Consider the following 15,008-nt stretch of genomic DNA (forward strand, 5'->3'; position numbering starts at 1 on the left):
ATGGCCAGCATTTGCTTCCATTAAAACGTGACAAATTGATGATGCAACATCAGCAATTGGGCAAACAGTGAGTGATGATGCTTCGGTCAATCCTGTTCCTAATTATTTTGAGCTTGAGGTCAACCCGTATACAGCTTGCTTTATTGTTACTACAAAAAGAGGTTTCCCCTGTGGTCCAGAAAATGACAGCACTCTGAAAACTGATTTGGACTGCAAGTTCCAGAATCCCCTATTCAGCATGGCTAAGAGGTTCCATGGGGTCACGAACAGTCGGACACAACTAAACAACAACAACAAAAAGGTTCTAGGAGTGTTGCCTCTGAAGGGAAGTAGCTTCCCCCCACTCCCCTTTTTTTTGGACTATAGAAGTTACCCCCCCAAAGGAAACTTTTCCAACCTTTGGAAAACACACACTTCCCACCAAGCTTATCAAGCGCTAATATTCTCCCCCGCAGCTCTTATCTCAGTTTAAATCCCAGCCTGTTTTTTTCTTTCTTTCTTATTTTGGAAGGGGGGAGGGAAAGGCAAATACCAGCCTTGATTTTGTCTTGCTACTCCTTCTCTTCATTAGCTGGCATTTAGAAGGTCATTAGCTTGGAGAGGAGATCTGGTATTGGAAATTAATGGACTGTCTAGGGATGCTTAATCCCTTTTGTTGATCGTGGCTGTCTTTAAATGAAGAGGGAAAAAGAGATAAAGTAAGACACAACTGCAGAAAACATAGCCAGGGAGAAATACTTGTTTTTTCAGGAAGAGAGGCAGTTGTCTTGTTCTAAGTGAGACTCCACCCCCCCCCCCGCACACCTATCCCAGTATGGGCTGCTTGACTGGCGGCAACTCCTTTCTGGGGTCCGTGGGTGGGAGTCTTCCCCAGCCTTTCCTGGAGATGCAGGGGATTGAACTTGGAACCTTTGGCAGGCAGACCGACCAAGGTCTTTTCCCTGAAGGTAAAGAGGCCCAGGGTCTCTTCCACCCCACCCACCCCCATATGCCCCTGTTTTGAATCTGGGTCGCCCTATAACTTAATGATCCGTGTTTTATCAGGACTCTGGGCCCATCCCCTGGGATTGTCTTTGTGGCTGCTTAGCAGATCCAGGATCCCTTTATGCTCTCACCCGCTCCAGTTCTGCTGGATCCCAAGCATCTGCCTCTATGCTGTCAAATGTCCCAAAGAAGAGAAATGGGCCAGCCTGGCAATGGGACCAAGTTTTGGAGACCACCATACCTGAAACTGACCAGAGCACCAAGGATGTTTGCTTGTTTGCCACTGAGAATTTGAGAGTCTGGACTATCATCCAATTTAAATAAATCTTTGCAGATGGATTTGCATAGACATAAATCCAATACGCATAAAACCCTTCCTTCCTTCCTTCTATCCATCTTCAGCTCCTTCCTTCCTAGGTCAGATCAGGTTGGATCTTTGAGTAAAAGAAGGAAAGGGATGTATCTTTTCAGATTGCTTTTACCATTTGGGACTTTGGAAATATTTATGCTTAAAATGATTACCTTGTTTTTAAATCCTTATCTGCCTAACTAGCACCTCAGCTTTTTAAAAAAATTAAATTAAAAAACTGCCCAAACATGACCAACTAGTCACCAAAATATGCCCCCGTAGACATTAGGACAAGATTCCCTCTGAATATAACATGAAGCCTGGCCTTTCAACACCCCGTATCTTTGTGTATGTGAGCTCCTTGTTCCCCTTGCGAGTGGGCTTAGCACAATGATTTAAACTGGCTTGTCTGCATTTTTATGGGCAGTCCCATGTGAGTGAGGAGCATTGAGGCTCAGCCCATGAAGGGGCTCAGGGCATGTTCAGATGTTGGCCTTATAAAACAGTTGGTCCTGAGACAGATTTTAGAGTGATTTTGGTGGCCAAGCATGTCTCCATCTGTGTTTTGAGAAATACTTTTAAAATGTATATTTTAATATTTATACTCCAGATTTGCAGCTTAAATATTAAGCCTTGCATGCCAACAGTTTGATGTTATTTGTGATCTCATCTTTCCTGTATTGTCCTCAGTTCCCCTTACTGCCAATATTACCCAGTTGGTCCAGAATGAGATCCCTCACAGCTACTTTGTTTTCCCTCCATTCCTTGTTCAACCCAGGCCGGCATGCTGAAAAAATCTGTCCGCAAAAGAGCCACCTGGTAGGCTGAACCCTTGGTAAAACATTCCCCGCCAAGACCGATAATGTGGGAAGCTCGGAGATGTTGCTCCCTCCAGCATCGCAACATCGTTGAGGCTAACGCACTTCTCTGCGGTGGTGGCATACTCCGTGTGCTTCATACCCCAGTGGAAGCCTCCGAAGGCATCTGATGTCAGGAGCCCTTCACATCTCATCAGCCTCAGCCATTTGAAGGTGAGTGTCTTTGGCAGGCCAGTGCCGAGGCCTCGTTGATACCTTACTCCTTGCCAGCCATAAAAAAGGAATGTGACCCAGTTTTTCCACTAGCGGATGCTACGGAATATCCCAGCTGGTTCTGCTGTCTTTCTGGTAAGCCATCCTAGTTTGAGATTTCCTTCTAAAGTCAGCTTTGGTCTCCTTAGAAAATGTTCCAAGTTTTCCTCTCTGCTGTCTCCTGTCCCTGGACAGCATGTGGAACAGATGACTCAAAAACTGAGTACAGGCGTCTACAGCAGTTAACTGGAACTGGTGAGGTGGGGAGATGGCAACAGGCAGATAGTGTTTCCCATTAATTTTCTACTTCCACAGTTGCCTTTTCTAGATCTATAGGCAGATTGCTATGTTCAGGATTCCTCCTGTCCTCCTCCGGGGTCACTTCCTGTTTGCTTGCTATGTCTGGTTTGTTTCCATTTTGCTAAACTGTGATTGGCTGTTGTCTCTTTTAATGCTTATTTTATGGCACTCTGTTATATTTCCATGTTTATGTGACAAGCTGACAGTTTTGTCCATGCTTTCACACACCACCTTGGGGTCTTTTGATCAGTGCTGGTGAAGAAAGACTTTGAAATCTCCCTTGGGCAAACATCCTTGGTGAGGATCTGAAAGCCACCACAGTATTCTGGAAGTTGAAGTCTGAAAAAGAAGCTCCTTCCAAACCTTTCTTCCACTTCTTGTGTATATTTGGCATTTAACTCCCTGTAAGAGATGCTCCATGCATTGATGAGGAAGATAGTCATTTCCATGGGGGCTGGATGGAAACCCCACCCACCTCCATGTCTCCATATCCACGAGGGGCATGTTGGGGTACGTGTGTGTGTGTGTGTCTGTTACCCCAACGTGCTCTCGCAGCCCCCTGACACCCCCTCCTTGGCTTTTCAGCACAATGGAAGCAATTATTCTCATCTGGCGTGATTCACTGTGCAGCTGGGGAGTGACGAGCAGCCTGCGTAAAATGTGTGTGTGGGGGCACCGTACCCATAATTAACACCTTGCTCCCTGGACACGTGCTGATCCCCCTTGCTTATTAAGGGGGTGGGATGAGGCAGGTGGCGGTGGTGGGGGGCATGTAGCTGACAAATCTGAGCCTCTTTGGCAGAGCAGCCTGTTTGGCAGCTCGGCAAGACTGCGATCAGAGCTAACACGGGGGTTCTGTTAAAATGGAAGAACAGGCAGTGATGAAACCTGCCCGTTTGGCTTTCTCCTCCGAATCTTCACAATTTTGGTAACTCCGGGTGAAAAATCAAATGAAATAAATTTCTGCTGGCGAGCCCTTTCGCTATCCGATGGCAGCTGCCCAAAACGCTTACAGTTGGCTCTGAGGTAGAACCTCCCCAAGCAAGACTGCCCTTGAGCATAGGCAAAGTGTGAACGGCTCCAGCCAACCAAGATTTGTCTGTTTTAATGCTAGGGAGGTGTAGAGTGACCGCTTAAGGCCCCCACCCCCCCGAGAATGTTCAGGCCTCTTTTCCCTTTTCTGCTGATCTACAAAAGCTTTCCCTTCAATGCCTCTCAGGCTTTGTGAGGTGGTATGGGAGGGGAGGGGTGGGAAGTGGATGGTGGTGGTTCTTTTCCCTTTCCAGGGCCACCCATCTGTAGTTCTGAGGGCACTTTACTGGTGTGATACTGGAGACACAATCTGGGTCTTGCTCTCTGAAAATTCAGGCTTGCCACGAGTTTTAGGCCATGGACCTTTTCTGCTCCTGAGCCGTTTGCTGCTCACTTAGGCTTTGCAGCTGCAAAGGGCTGAGTCCCAAAAGCTCTCTCCCCCCCATGTCAAAATGGGGAAAGAAAAGGGATCAATTTCTTTTTCTTTCTTTTAGCACACACATAAGCACTGCAGCTCCAAATCGTTCTGCTTTCTCTTCCCCCTTGAACCCTAGGAGCCGTTTTCTGGTGTTAAATCATGTTACTTATTCGTTGTTATTGCCGGGGACAGCAAAGGAGCCACTGAGGTCCCAAAGGGTCTCTGAGAGAGATTAAGGGGAAGAGAGCTCAAAGCCTCTGTGCAGGAGAGGCTCGTCACCAAATTTTAGCAGTGGCGTGCGCGCAAAAAGCACAGTGCTGCGTGGGCTGCCAAGGTTGCCAATTAATTTCTCCTCACCCAACATCAGGAGCAGTTTGTTCACTCAAAACGGTAGCTTTGCCCAGAAGAGTTACAATTTAAGTGGAAACCAAGGGATTAAACTATGATTTGAGTTGGGGCTATGTTGCTTCTCTTTCTCTGTATCAGTGTGTCTCTGGAGTATCTTAGCTGGGCCAGATCCTTGGTCATGTTTTTGCACAAAATGGGTATTCTTTGGATTTTTAAAGTGTGAGTGAATAAATCAGCAAAATTTTAAATACATGCAGAGAGAGAGAGAGAGAGAGTTGTGTTACCTTAATGGTTAGCACATTTCACTGGGGAGTAAATTTTGTTGAGTAGATATCTATCTATTGTTGCGTCCGGGCTAGCCCCTAGACTTTCCAAGTCAAAATTAATTGCCGATAAATCTTGACTCGAGAGAGAGAGTTCAAATGGTTGCTTTTTTATTTAGCTAGATAAAAAGCGTGACAGAAGTCATGCCTCCAAGTGCAGGGAGGAACAACCGTGCCCTGCACAGGAAGACCAGGACTTTTATAACATTGGATGCACAAGGGAAGGGGAGGAGGAACGGGTGGTTCATCATGACCGATTGGCAGAAGGGATGGGGTTACAAAGGAATCCAAAACTTTATCTGAGGGGGAATCACAGGAAAGATGGAATTTTACAGCAAGGGTGGGTTAAGAAGACAGCAATTATGGAAAGGCATGGTTACATTATTGCCTTCTCTTGACAGGAAAACACTTCATTATCTTGCAAAGAGGTTACAAGGTTGGGGGGGGGGCGGGAAGGAAGGAGACTTCCAAGGTGATAGGAAATTATGTTTGTATAGCAAAAGGTATTGTGTAGTAAGTACTGTCCAGGTGCAGGAATTCAATTTGCATAGGATGGGTGGTATTTGCCTAGGGGAAGAGAGTCGAAAGCCCAGCTGTGTCTGTTGGTGGAAGGCATGGCCCCTGTGGTGTCTGTTTTGCTCCTCCAATCTAGACGGGGAAAGCGAGATAACCTGCCCAGGCGAAGGAAAACCTGGCCAGCCTTATTCCTTTACAGAAACTCTTTGAGGGGACAAGAAACCGGTACATATATGTATAAATCTGGCTGTGTTTTATCCTTCCAAACCGTATTGTGTGTGATCTGACTAGAGGTGTGGTTCCTCTTGTGTGTTTCATGTAGTGCCTTATGGTCCCTTCACTATCGTTTGCATGATTGCTCCCTAGACCTTCCAGCCTTTCTGATAGCGTTTTAGAAAAACTTCCTCTTGCCGCTGGCTCCTTTCCCCAGCTTTGATGCCACAATTATATTGTCAGCAGGGTGACACTGTTCGCTGCCCTCCCACCCCAACCAAAAACAAAACAAAGCCCCAACCTTCCGGAGTAACCATTGACTCACCCTTTCTTCCCTGCTCTCTTTCCTGATCAAACGGTTCCAGGTTTTCTCCCTCCCTCGGCCCCTCCTAGGCATCAAAAAGTCAAACAGGATGGGCAGCCTGTCACTTTTCATCTCTGGCTAATCGAGGCCGGCTTTTCCTCTCCTGCTCGCAATCTTTTAGGGCCCCCGCCAATGCGGAAGAATCTGTCCTTCCCTCTCCCACCCCTCCTTTCTCCCCCAGGCCTCCTTGATGGTGGAGGCTCAGCTTTGGAGATGAAAGTCAGCCTTTATTCCTTCAGAAGGGCAGGCAGAGGTGACTCAGCTCATCCGAGGAGCAGCGACTTCTTCAAAAGAGCCTCTCCTGGCGAGGATGATGTCGCCTCTCCTTGCTGCCAGTCGGCAACCCTAACCACAGGCACTGAAAGATGCGCAGCTCCTTCTCTAGTTGAAGTCCTTCTGCCCCCGGGGTGTTTGTATGAAAGCTGAGCTTCGGGGAGGTTGTATCAGGAAAACAGTTGAATGAAATGGCACTGAAAGGGTTGACGCGCAAAAAAACACCGCCCCCTTTGATTGCACCCATTGTGGATCTTCGCCAGTGGTGTTGTGGGGAATTTTGAAGGTTTTGCTCCTGAGAATCCTGCTAGCTGGGGGGGGGGGGGGGTTGCAGGAGAGTCAGAAAAGGCAGGCCACTGCATGCTGATCTGGATAAAAGAGTTCTACCAATTTTCTTCTCTGCCGTTTTGTAAAGCTAATGGCTCTCGATGGTCCATTCAAGACCAACTCAAAATGCATTGCATGGCAAGTGGATAATTTTAAAATGCCACCTCTTCCAGCTACTGTAAAGATTCCAACAACATTAGAATGAACAGGGAGCTGAGAAAGGGGTGGGGGGAGATGATGGGTCACGCCATCGTCCTTGCTCTTAAAAACATCCTGGCATTTTGACCCTGCAGGATCCACTTCTGCTATCCCAGCCCTCTGAAGAATTCTCCCCCACCCCCACCCCCACCCCTGTTTTGTGTTATCTTTATGAGACTTCCCCAAGCACATGCAAGAAAATCCACCCAGAGAATCACTCAGGAAAGCAGGGCATGGCTTCCCAATAAATCGAATCATCCCAGGCAGGTTCGGAAAGTGTCCCAGTGGGTGCCCTGTGAAGGGAAGAGGCGACCGGAAATTAACCTGATCCAGACATCAGCTGCCACATTTTGTGTGTGTTATGTCGCACCCAAATATATACAGAGCAGCGACACTTCTGAGAGAGAATGCATGGAGGCAATCTCATTCAGAAGAGGGGAATCCAATTCCTTGGCAACGAGGTTAAGATGCCTTTTTCTCCTTTTAAGACGGCTGGTTATTAAGTTTTCGAGAGGCGAAGTAAAGACGCAACCGGGGCCGTCAGCAAAAGGCTCCTGGAGGGAAATTATTCCATCAAACACAACAAGTGAATATTTGAAGCAAAGATGTGCCGAACGCCGGAGCTGACGGCTCTAGCGGTATCAAAGCTGTGGCGGTTTTATACATGGGTGCTTGGGGAAAAGTGCTCTCCCCGTTTGGTAAACATTTTGCATTTCTCTCATCTCTACTTAAGGGACTCAACAGCACCGTGTTGCCCAAACTGGCCCTCGAAGTTGGATACTTGGATAGTTTTTAACTATCAAGGCTCCAAAAACCTCTGTATCAGAGCTTGAAACTGGTTATTTAATACTGATAATTAGCTATTAGTACAGATGACTACTCATTTGTAATTCGTTCCTCTCCTACTATCACATTACCATTGGTTTAGTGACTGAATTATCCATTTCAGTAGGGTTGTAACTTAACGAGGTAGCGCTCCTGGTAGGGCTTTGGCCCCCATTAAATGGTGGAAGAGGTATATCCCAGTGCTCAGCAGCTGGATTGCTTTGATAACGCCTGTGCCTTTGCTGAATTTGATGAAAAAAGGAGGTGGGAGAGAGGGCGTCTTTTTAGCCACCATCTCCAAGGGCTTGTCTTTCGGTGCTGCTCCCCTCTCAAAACATCCCCGTCTTCCTCTCTTTCTCTTTTTGAGAAATATATGCATATTTTTAAAAACCAGCAGCATGCAACCCTGTGTTTTCCCATCCACATATGTCTGGCTATCACTGCAGCGATCTCCGCAGCCCTTCCGTCTGTTGGAAGATTGATCACTTCTCCTCTCTTAATGTTCCAGAAAAGACCCACTTCTGCGAGTGTCACCAGGCGGGGAAAGTCATTCGGCTGGTGTTTAGGTCTGTTCATAACTCCGCTTACCGACACCTGCTCAGGAAATGGCTGTGCACCACCACGCAAAGTGGCTTTTTGTCTTCATTTAGCAGCCCAGCTTCCTCCCCTAATATCCCCTGCCTGGCAGGTTAAACACCACACTAGCGAGCTGTGCCATATGGGCTGGGCTTTCTAAGAAGTGGTGAGGACGTAAACCTCTGTGTAGAGCCTGGAGAAAAACAAAACAAAACAACACAAAACAGATGACCCTTTGCTTTGCTTCGTGCTTTGCCTATTTCCACTCCCAGAATCCCCTCGATCGTCAGTACTGCTGCTGGACAGCGATCCCAATAAAGGTAGTTTTGTCAAGCGCAGCTTGTGGGCAAAGCCACCTGCCTCCAACCATGACTAGAAAAACCCAGATGGCTTTGCTCCCCCTTCCACATGGGGGCCAATGCTTTTTCATCTTGCAGGCAGTCTTGTTCCACGTTAAGTGCCAGATGTGGCAGGTTTGAAAGCAGCGAGGCTGGCTCTCTGTCAGTGGGCCGTGCTGAGAGATTCTGACGAGGGGATTCTGGGTGGTGTGTGAGGGGGATTCATTTTGAGCCACCATGTGTCAAACAGTAAGGGTGGGGCCTGATACACTTTCACAGCTAGCTGGGGAATTGTGAGGAGGACTAGAAACTTGACCTCTGCCAAATTAGAGAACGATTTTTGAGCACCAAATGCAGGCAACCAGAAGGCCCCACTTTTGACCCCCCAGAATGTGCCAGTTAGTGATGAAAGAGAAACCCTGGAAGCCCCTGGCTTCCAAATCTGAGCTGGCAATGCTAAGTTAGAGGCCCCAGGGGTCTCTGAATTGGTAGATCACAGCTCCTTACATTATTTATCATCTCGGTTGGGAACCCAGAAAAAAAAGAAAGAAAAAAAAACCAGAAGAAAGATGGTCAGCATCTCTGCTTTCCTTAAATATGGATGCAATTGCGCCTGAGGGAGGCTCAAAACTCCAAGCTCTGCACCGTACAGGAAGGAGAAAGGGGAAAAAATACAGAACAAAAGCAAACAGACCTCCCTCCTGGAATTTCCGGCAGAGAAGAGCCTTGCTCTGGTCTCCTTCTGCCAGGGAAGGATCACGCCTCCTCTGGCTCTCCCTCGGCTTATGTTTTCTCCTCTTTGGATGTTGGTTTCCTGGAATTTCTGGAGGACTTGCCAGTTTCCCCGTTGAAGCAAGGGGTGCTGCTGTGCAGGCTTAGCCCTGACTCGGTGGAGCAGATGCTTCTCGCCCCCTCCCTTGCAACAGCCCCCATCCCCATCTTGGCCTCAGGATCGAGATGGCAGAAGAGCTCACTCTTCTCAGTGGTAGCAGCTGCAGTTCTCAGTCCATTAATGGGCTGGGAGATGGATATGCTTAGCTGGGAACAGGATTGATGCCCAGTCCTTAAAAAGAAGCTGTGCTAATGGTGGGCAAGTGCCACACACACACACACGAACACACAGAAAGCGAGCGAGCGAGAGAGGACGTGCGAGAGAGAGAGCAGAACACAGAAAAGTTAATTATTTTTGGACTACAACTCCCAGAAATGCTTTGGGGGGGGGTGTCAGAGCAGATCACCAGCCTTTCTGATTAAAAAGTTGGTACTGTGAGTTCCACCTCCACTGCCTGCTGCTTCTCTTTCAGAACCCCTCTGGAATTCTTTGTTTGCAAAGATTCTTCTATTTGCAAAGATGTCAGATTGGATGCGGAGAGGTGGAGGGGGAAAGACTCTCTGAGACCTTCTCTGTGGAAAACCTGTGTGCTTCCTGATAAAGCCACTCGTTTTCCCCCTGCGGGCAGAAGATTTTACTTGACACCTGGCACCCAGCAAGGTGAGATAAGGTTACGAACGGAGCCCCATTAACAGGAGCAGTAATTGCAATCAAAGTGCTCTGCAGAGTGACGGGGTGGGTGAGGGAAGACGGAAGTGGGAGTAAATGACAGAAACGTTGGCCTAGACAAGGGCCTCTGTGCCTTGAGAGATGCGGGAGGTGGCAATTCTGATTGCGCTGAAGATACAATGTCACGTCCATTCATGGGATAAGAATTGCAAATATCCCCTTGCTCAATATCGGTTGTCCTTTCACGAGTTTATTTTTATAGACAGGCTTTTTCTTAGTTTTTTGATGCAGCGCCCCAGACAGCCTGACTGCATGGGTCTCTGGCCACAGAGGGCTAACTGGAGCCAAATCTTGCCCATCCATCATCTGTCTGCCTTTGTCGTCCTGCGTCCTTCCTTCTCTCCTCCTCCTTTGTAATCCCAGGATGAGTACCCTTCAGCTTCTCCAGCCTGTCACCTTTCCCCCCTTATTAGGCTTTAATTAAAATGATAAATGAGGCCTTGGTGGAGTTTCAGGCAAGCTTTCTAACTGGGCCCACCCACTTTTGAATCACATGCAAATAAGCAGGAAATGTCATGAGAACTGATTTGCATTTCCCCAGAGCCTGGCACATTTGTGTCTTTTGGACTGCCTGTTCCAGAATATTAGCACTGCATCTCTGAGAATCTCCTCATCTTGCACAGGACCCTGATTTAATGACACTTTTGGATCCAGATTCAGAAAATAAATCGTCATCATCTTAGAACTGCAGAGCTGGAAGGGATTATCAAGACCAGCGGCTGTCAAGGAGGCGCACAGCGAGCTCCCAACCTCTGGCTACGCAGCCAGAGGCCTAAACCACGGAGCTGTCCAGCAGTCCAGATGCTCTCCTCTTTTCATAAAGTCCAGTCTGGATCCCAGAATTCCCTTCCAGAATTCCTTTGTAGACTGAAAACATTCTAGGTCCGTCAACATGCCTCCAAAAGGTTCCGTGGTTTTTTGATTTGAAAAACTGGTTCAAGGAATAATCTTATCTTTGGCCAGCAATGATGATTGTCAAAGGAGCTCTTGATCAGATTTGCCTTCCTGCCCATCAAACGGTCTTGCGATTAGGAGGTCTAAAGCCTTAAAAGGTCTTCTGCTCCTTTGAAGCTCTAGGTTAGCAATGGTTTAACAGGGTTTTGCTGAGACAAACTCCTCACAAGCTCAGTCTTTAAGGGAGGTAGTGGGATTTGGGGATAACACGACTCCAGAAGCCACTAGGAGGGTGGACGGGAAAGCAAAACCAGGAATTTGGAAACATTACCCTTCCCAACACCCCTTAAAACACTAAGTGGAGAGTTAGCATTCTAAAAGCATTGATTTGCAAAGTTGGCCTTAATTTTTAGATCCCTGCCAGCTCTCTACCCTACAGCCTTTTGGGGGGAGGTCCCAGGGATTTGGTGGGGGGCATCTCAGGTAGCAGCTGAAGTCCTATGGGTTCCGCCAGCTCACCGGTTTAATCCTGGAGTGTTCAAAGAATGTTTCTGCCTCCTGGCCTAATCCTTGCAATGCGACCCATTCTTACTCTTTCTAGTAGAGAAATATCATTTGGGGAGGACTGAGGCCTTAAATCTGAAGGCTCTTAATCCCACCCCTGTTCTCTTTTCATGAGAAACAACCTGCCCGGCTCACCAGTGAGGAACGTGGCAGGGAGTTTAAGGATTTGCTTGTAAACAGATGTCTGGCTTGAGTTATTTACCACGAGAAACAAGACCTTTTTAAAAGCCTGTCATTTCACAGCACAATGGACAGTGTGTTGGAGCGTTAACCCACAAAAGGAGACCATTTTTCTCCATAAAGACGGATTACGAGAATCCCTTCTTCAACAACAGGGAAAGGCCCTCTCCCGCTTAATCACTTTTCTGCTGGGTGCGAAAGCGCCACTTCTATTATCTGGATCCGGTTGCTAAGCTGCACCAAGCCAAGCATGGCATAGCTGAGCAGAGAGAAAGAATGAGAGAGAGAGAGAGAGAGAGAGAGAGAGAAGGTGCCTTAGATAATTTGACATCTCCTGGTTTCCCACCCCTTCCGCCCAGCAACCTCCTTTTGGAGGCACTAAAGCAGATTCCCGGGATCTGCGTAGGTCCTTTGCAACCATTTATAAATGAATGTCTCAGCTTGTAGAGGAGAAAATAACCTCACAGGTTGACTGTTTCCCTGTTGCAGAAAAAAAATTGCTCAAAGTGTCTCATCCGTGTCTAAGTTCCTTCTCTTTGTGGCTGGGCTGAGAGTCCCAAATCACCCCCCAAACGGCGGAAGAATGAGCAGGTGGGGATGACTGGTGAGCCAAGGAAGCGGCAAGCCTCAGATTTAGGCTTTGTCCCTCGTGCTCATTTTGGGAGGCCAAACAGAAGAGAAAAAACAATCTACTCTTGACGCAAGTGGTTCTTGCAGAATGAAATCGAAGGTTTGCCTTGCAGGACAACCAACCGTCTTGTGGCACCTTGAAGGCTGACCAGCTTGATCTGACTCAAGTTTCTGTGATGTGCGGAAAGATCTGCATTGTTCCAACAAACTAAAGTTTTAAATGACAGCCCAAAATTCTGTATGAGGTGAGAGGTTTGTTTACAACAACATCTCAGCTGGAATAGGAACGGCTGTCTTATTGGGTTCCATGACGATTTACTGGTCCTCTCTCTTGCCCAACAGATTTTGGAATAATGAACAAAAACAAAAACTTGGAAACATTTTGGACTGCAGTTCCCAGAATGCTCCAGGGATCGTGTCCTATCCTGTGGCAATGAGTTCCACAAGGGATCAGTGGGCTGCGTGAAGAAGGGACACACCAACCTCTCCTAGACCTGTTAGTCCATTTCATCTGGGTAAACCCTACTATTAAGATGGAGGGGAGGGAAAAAAAAACCTCCCTATAACAATGAGATTTTCTGTATAATTTAAGATGCTCCAGGAAGCTAGGTGTCGTCTGTGGCATGCTTGGGGGAAGAGATAAAAGGGCAGAAGGAAGGGAAGTCTTTCTTAAAGGTGCTTTCCTTAATTAGAAGACCTTCAGAGCGGCCTTGCCAAACAGCATCCCCTTCCTCTCAGCTGCCCCCTCCCCCCCAGCAGTTCCCCACCTTCTTCTCCCCCCCCCCCCATGCAACCTATGCTGGAACGTTTGCATCTTCCCGCTCCCCCACCCTTTCTTCTTGCCGGTACATCAAATGCCACTGATTAGAGAAATAAAATTTCCATCTGTTGAGGAATTTACGAGAGTTATTACTAGTAATAAAACAGCCATACAAAGAGAGAACGAGGCATGTGGAGGGTGAGGAGCAAAAGGGACTTTTGAATAAGCTTACAGACTTCCTGATGAACTTGTGGAAACTTGACCACTTTCCTCTTTCTGCCACTCTCAGGAAGAAATGGTGGTCTTTGTGTTTCCTGTCTTGAGACCCTCTGAGATGTCTTTCTGCACAAACTGGGTCTCTCTTTAAAGGCAAAGGAGGGGCACAAAGGTGGGCAGCTGCTGTGTTGTGGGAACCCAGAAAGTGGATTTATACCAAGTCAGAGCCTTGTTCCATCTTTGTAGCCCAGTGTTTCCACCTCTAGCTGGCAGCCACAGTCTTCAGGGTTGCCACGCGGTGTGCTTTCCTAGCCCTTCCTGAAGATCCCTGGGACTCCATGGCCCTCTCTTCCCTTTGTGCAAAGCAGGGTTGACTTTGCTTCGCTTCCTTGATAAGCTCTTCGGGGAGTTGTAGTTGAAAGGAGTAGGTTTCCCCTTGCCTCCCTCACCCCCTGGTCTTCATTGGCATTGGGGGCAGGCTAGAGAAGACCATCAGGTGGGGGTGCATGACATCAGAGTTTGTAAGAGACTGTGTCTTTATATATTTGATCTCTTTGTTTCAACACCAAACCACCTTCCCCCAAACCCAGAACTGGCACAATTTCCTTTTTCCCCCTTCAGATCACAACTCCCAGAATCCCCACCCAACATGGTAGTAGGGCTTTATCTCTGGGGATTCTGGAAGGTGAAGTTAAACATAAAGTAGCCTTCCCAGGCAATGGCCAGACCCCATGTTCTCCACCCTCTAGCCTTGGTCTTGCTGCTGAGCTCCTGAAGGTCTGAGAAATGCAAAATACTGGCAGAGTCCCTCCTTCTTCCCTTCCCCACCAACAAATCTCCTTCCCTCTGCCATCGCCAGCCCCCCACCCCCACCCCAAACAAGCTCCTAAATGATTCAAGGACCCTGCGCCCTTCACCCATTCCAGCTGCTTATTTAACTGTGATTGAATGGCAAGAGGGTAATCCAAAACAATGTGCAGGTTGATTTGAATTGTGTCTTGTAATGGGGGTGGTGGTGGCAGAAGGGGGAAGACAAGAGCAGGAATTAGTTTGAGCTATTAACCACTTGCATGCATGTGGGTATGTGCATGTTTCTATATACACAGAGAGACCACCCTCCCGGTCTCCTGGCCTCCATGAACATCTCTGCGCCCCCCCCTCCCTCTCAAGCTGGGGGCTTATCTCTGTGGTAGCAAATAGGGAGGTCTTTTTACTGTGTAGTGGGATTGGGTTCTGCAATTTAGAAAGATAAACCCCGTCCTTCATTTTGCACGCCCAAATCTCCAGCCACGTGGCTTCTGAAGGTGAACCCTTGGACTCAAAGGTGGTTGTGAGCATTTTCTTTCTTTCTTTCTTTCTTTCTTTCTTTCTTTCTTTCTTTCTTTCTTTCTTTCTTTCTTTCTTTCTTTCTTTCTTTCTTTCTTTCTTTCTTTCTTTGCCTGCTTTCTCCTCACCCTGCCTATGAATGTTGAGGTCGAAGAGGAGCTTCCGGGGTTCAGCCAGAGGACTTGCGCTTCCCAGTCTAGCGCTTGGCTTCCATGGCCGCTAACTGGAGCAGCAAGTGGTGTGGGAGCCAAATGACACCCTCTTGGGGACATGCCCCAGCCACTGGTATGCAGAGGCCGAAATCCAGTGGAAAGTCGCAATCAGAGCAGGCCCACTGGACCAGTGGGGATGTGTTGAGCCAAGCCCTCTGTCAGTTTCATTGATTCTATTCTAGTTGCATGGCAGCCAGCCTTGGAGATAGAC

The sequence above is a fragment of the Pogona vitticeps genome, chromosome 7 (assembly GCF_051106095.1).
Source record: "Pogona vitticeps strain Pit_001003342236 chromosome 7, PviZW2.1, whole genome shotgun sequence".
Classification (NCBI taxonomy): Eukaryota; Metazoa; Chordata; class Lepidosauria; order Squamata; family Agamidae; genus Pogona; species Pogona vitticeps.